General features: G+C 36.9%; 1 pseudogene; it reads right to left on the minus strand.

Moving 5' to 3' along the window:
* Positions 1-3,601: 3,601 nt before the first annotated feature.
* On the minus strand, positions 3,602-4,955 carry LOC143690861 (DNA primase small subunit pseudogene; annotated as a pseudogene).
* Between the last annotated feature and the right edge of the window lie 374 nt (positions 4,956-5,329).

A 5,329-nucleotide genomic window follows, 5' to 3' on the forward strand; every position in this document is an offset into this window, starting at 1 on the left:
TTTTGAAACTTTTAATGGGTATATACACACTTATGATTAAGTCTTGTTGAATTGATCCCCTCATTATTACATTTCTCTTCATCCCTAGTTATATTCTTTGACCTGAAGTTTATTTAGTATGGTATTGATATAGACACTCAAACTTTCTTTGACTAAAGTGCACATAGTACCCCATCCTTTTCCTTTTAACCTTAAATCTATGTCTTTATAATCAGAGTAGGTTTCCTGTTAACAGCACATATGGGGGGATGGTGTGTCTGTGTGTGTGTACAATCTGACAGTCTCTTTCTTTTAATTGGGGTATTTAGATAATTTACATTTAGATCTACAATCTTGCTGCTCTCTTTTGCTTTATTCCAATGATTCTTTAGGTTTTTCCCCTCCTTTTTATGACCTCCTTTTGAATTGAATATATTTTATGATTCCATTTTATCTCTATTATTAGCTTTATAAATAATTTTGTTTGGTTTTGGTTTGTTTGTTTAGAGTTTGAAAACAGGGTTCATGATATATATCTTTGTATATGACAGTTTACCTTCAAGTAACATTCATGTACAGTGTAAGAACATTGCAGCAGTATATTTCCATTTCCTCCTTAATGGTTTTAAAATATATTTTTGCCTAGGCTTTGAAGGCCAGAGGATTTATTTCACTTTTCCGGTGGCTGAAGGCTTTTGCTTCATTGTAAAGAAGGGTTCTGCAGAAGTGGGCGAGGGTTGCATACCTGTCCCCCAAGAGCAGCAAATCCTTGTGAGTTCCCTATCTGGGTCTCTCAGCTGTTCGATAGTGATGACATTAGCTCACACTTGGACTTTAAAAAGTCATTTAACATTTTAGCACACTTCTTATTCCCTAGCTCAATAGCAGCCATCTTTTTCTTCCATGCTCAGCCATAGTGAAAGAGTTTCTAGTCTATACTGTATTTGGGTAGGGTTGTCACTCTTTGGAGTTCAGTTTACTTCATTGCTTTGCAGTTTCACCTCTCAGAATAACCCAAGAGAAGTTACGATTTTGAATATTATCTGTTTTCTTCTCCTTGTTAGTATAGTAATGAAGTTCTCTTAAACCTTTCTTTGTCTTTACCAGGAGTGAAACCTAGATATATATTATATATATATATTTTATATATATATGTTTTTTTTTTAATTTTATTCTAGTAACATACATATAATCTAAAATTTCCAGTTTTAACCACTTTCACATATACAGCTCAGGGGTGTTAATTACATTCATAGTATTACGTTACCATCACCACCATCCATTACCAAAACTCCTTCATCACAAACAGAACCTCTTTACCAACTAAGTGTTGACATCCCACTCCCTCCTCCCACCTGTATTCTAGTTTCTGGTTGTATGTATGTGCATATTCTAATTATTTCATATCAGTGAGAGCATACAATATTTGTCCTTTTATGTCTGGCTTATTTCACTTAAAATGATGTTTTCAGAGTTCATCCATGTTGTCATGTGAATAGAGAATCATTCCTTTTTTTTTTTTTTTTTTTGGTCTCCAGCATGGCAGGCAAGAATTCTGCCAGTAAGCCACCGTTGCACTGCCCATCATTCCTTTTTAAAGCTGAATAACAGTCCATTGTATGTTCATCTGTTGTTGAATGCTTACTTGGGTTAATTCCATCTTTTGAGAATTGTGAGTAATGTTGCTGTGAATATAAGTGTGCAAATATCTGTTCAAGTCCCTGTTTCTTTGTATATTTTGTAAGCTTTTGCTGAAAACTGGACTTCTGATATTTTAATGTGCTATTGCTGAAATTTAGACTCCGAGGCATCTCTTCCTTAAGTTGTATCCAGCTATTCTTATGGATAGAACTTTGTTTGATTGCCAGGAGCTAACAAAAAAATAAAAATCAAAGAAGGAAAAAACTATATTTCCCATTCTTTGCAGATTGACCTGTGTTGAGACCTCTGGTCCAGGGTTTATTTATACAATGGATTGTATAAGAATAGCTCCAGTCCAAACCCTAGGGTCCTCCCTGATCCTCCCCGCAGGCAGTCTCACCTGGGGCGTACATGCATGGCCCCAGGAGTTCTCTCTCTACATAATAACAGATATTCCCCACTTCCCTGGGGCAGCTAACAGATCTTTGCCCCAGGCAGTATGACTTGACTTCTCTCCCACAGCATTCTGTTGGAGAGCTCAGTGAGCAGCCTTCTGCATAAAGGGCATTTCTGGAATAGCAAATTCCTCAGGCCACCATCTCACAGATTAAGCCAGACAAACATGCTCCTGTTATGTGCCTGAGGAAGCAGGTTCAAGGGCCTGCACTGGGAGCACAGACCACCCCTGTGCCCAGCCAGTAAGGGAAAATGTCTTTTTTTTTTTTTTTAAATTCAGTGCTCACCCTGATACTACAGACCTCTTAAGTGTTTTCTGAGAAAGATGTTTCTGCCAGTTCTTGCTTGTTCAGAGTTTGTATGGGAACAGAGCCGTGAAACATCTTATCCCACCATCCTGGTTGGAGTAGGTGCCCCACTCTATATTTTACTGTGTTACTCTGGGATTTAGTCACTGAACTGTCTGTTCCTTAAGTTTGTATCCAGCTAGTGAGATGACAGAGGTTTGTTGTTTTGTTTTTTGTTTGCACAATAGCCTTTAATATTTTTTCTTAAAAAACTTACAAAAGAGAAAGGAATGCAAAGTTTTTTCAGCATATTGACTTCATTAAAGAGGGTTTTATATAAACCATAAGATAAAATTTGAAAAGATTATAGAGGAAACAGTGTTAAAGGAAGTTTAAAGGAAAGAAAATTTTAAGTCACAGGAAAGCACTAGCCTAATGGCTTATTTCTTAATGTTTCTCAAAAGATAGAATGTAAATTAGAGCAACTGTTTTGTTTAGAGTGGTTGTAAGACCAGGCAAGTGAAATCTGACTTTAGATTCTGTCACACAAAACCAAACATGGAAGAAGTTAAACTTTTAAGTATTCTATCTAAATATATAAAAAGCTTCTTTGACAAATAGAGCAGGCTTTATATTGGTGAAGATGGTAATTTTTCTAAGCTGCTTCCTTCTGATTAATCCAGTTGCTCTCTGAGAGAAAAAAAAGTTAGGAGTTACAGTTGCAACAGCTGTAAAAGAAACAGTATAAAAAGTTCTGATGTTGTTAGTCTAGTAATTGATATTTTTTGAATTGAAATTTTGGTAAGTTTAGATTCCTTGTTTAAAATGATTTTTTAAAAATGTGTAGTGGAGTGTGGCCTAAACAATAAGAACATTAATAAGCAAAATAGGGAAAGACTAGATGTACACTTCAGGTATAATTAATTTAAGAGACAAAGAAGGACAAAATCCTCACTCATCCAGAAATTAGAGGTTACAGTGAGGTAAGAGGAAAGTCTTGGATATATTACTACTAACTCTATTTACAGTACCTATTTGAAAGGAGTATTTATATCAGAAATCTTAGAATTCTCTTTGTATATTATAAATTTTATAAATCTTATCTGAAATCCAACCATCACTTAGTCCTCCCTTTAGTACTCTTTCCAGAAACCCTGACACTCTCCCATCAGTGATCTCAAGGAGTCTTTTCAGCATGATTATTTCTCAAGAAAAGGAAATTTTACTTTGAGCATTAAGACACATACATGGTTTTGCCACATTTATTAAATGGCCCTTGAAGTGTGTGATCTTTGGTTGAAGGTAGAAGATAGCCATATTGGTTTGAGGGGAGTTGTTACCTTGAGAAATCTTTCTGAAAATCACTCTTCTTGAGAAGCTCTCCTTTTTGGTATTTATCCAGTTTTTCAAGAAATTTTTCAAAAATTTTCACATAAGGAGCTAGCCCAGTTGTATAATCTCTGGTTCTACGTTTGATGTCAGACTCAGCTTCATTCTCTTCTTCCTCTTCGTTAGTGGAAATGGTGTTCAGTTCATGACAGATGGAACTTATGGTTGAAACAGCAAATGGGTCAAAGTGATCCACATTCTGTAAATCAATAGTAACAGAAATGCAACCTGTTTAGGGTGAACACTAAAAGGGCTCTTTAGTAAATGATTGAGTCCTTTGCTAACATTGATATCTAGCCGTGGAAAACGTGGAATATGATCTCCCATTCTAGCCAGGGCCCACATTTGTCATTTTTTATATTCTAGCATCTGCTGGTTACTTTCTTCAAATACTCCAATGCTGAAGTGAACTGTGATGCTTTTGGAAATCTTGCTGAAGTTCATCATGAATTGTTTCAGGAATAAAGGCTAAGATCTTATCCCAGCTTGATTTATTTTCAAGAATATGTTGATTGACCAAGGCATAGTCTTCAAAGTATTTTTTATTTTTATAGACTTTCTGACGAAAGGGTGAATTCTTTCACCGAGGTGAACTTTCTTTTTAGCTTCTTGACCACCCGTTAGAAGACTCAAATACTCAGCTATCCCAGAACGTACTGTGGAGGACAGTTTTCTAATCAATTCATCACAAACCCAACAATGAACACCTTTCCTTCCAAAATATATATACCTAGAGATGATGCTTGAATCCAAAGTCCTCCTTTAATGCTTGGTCGATGATGTGTATGGCCATTGTCATGAGGGTCCAACACTTAGAACATAATGTCTGCAGAACTACATCATCTCCTCACATCGTCATAGCCTGTCATATCAGTGTCAAACACCAGCACTTTTTCCTGAGCCTGGAAAGTTCCCAGCTTCACAGTATTGTATTGACTAGGTCTGTGGGAATATATTGCACCTATGTTAATCTTGTATGGATTCAATTTTCTGCATTTCCTTTTCCAGCTCACCCTGGTTGATGAACGATTGGTAGCGAATGTAAAAATCATCTTGCAAAGTGAATGAAAATGCATGGTGCTGAAAATAATTCTTTATCATTCCGCCATAGTTGAGCCAGGGATAGTACTGGACATAGGGAAAGAGCCTCCAGTAATAAAGCTTAGGCAGTTCAGGCAGCTTGGAGGGGTCAGATGTCTCCATAGCGTAACAAACTCAATGCAGGTAGGATTAGCGCAGGAATTGGCCATCAGAGGTTTTCTTGAGTGCCAGTAGCTAACAAAAACAAACCTACCAACATGTTAAAAAAAAAAACCTTTCGTGGTCTTTGTAAATTGGCTCTGTGTGACTGGTGCTCTCCTTCAGAATTTAAACCTGCCAGTAAGATCAGCCCAAGGCAAAAATGCATGGTCCTCTTTTCTGAGCCTGCTTCTTGACCTGGGTAATGCTTTGTGGCCTTAGAACAGGAATCCAGATGCCCCTTTACTTCCTGTGCAATCAAACCCCAGCCCCCACCCCAGCAGTCTAGTGTATGTCTTGAATCTGTTAATCCTTTACCCCAGGCAACTTTGATTTAG

The sequence above is a fragment of the Tamandua tetradactyla genome, chromosome 7 (genome assembly GCF_023851605.1).
Source record: "Tamandua tetradactyla isolate mTamTet1 chromosome 7, mTamTet1.pri, whole genome shotgun sequence".
In the NCBI taxonomy this organism is placed as follows: Eukaryota; Metazoa; Chordata; class Mammalia; order Pilosa; family Myrmecophagidae; genus Tamandua; species Tamandua tetradactyla.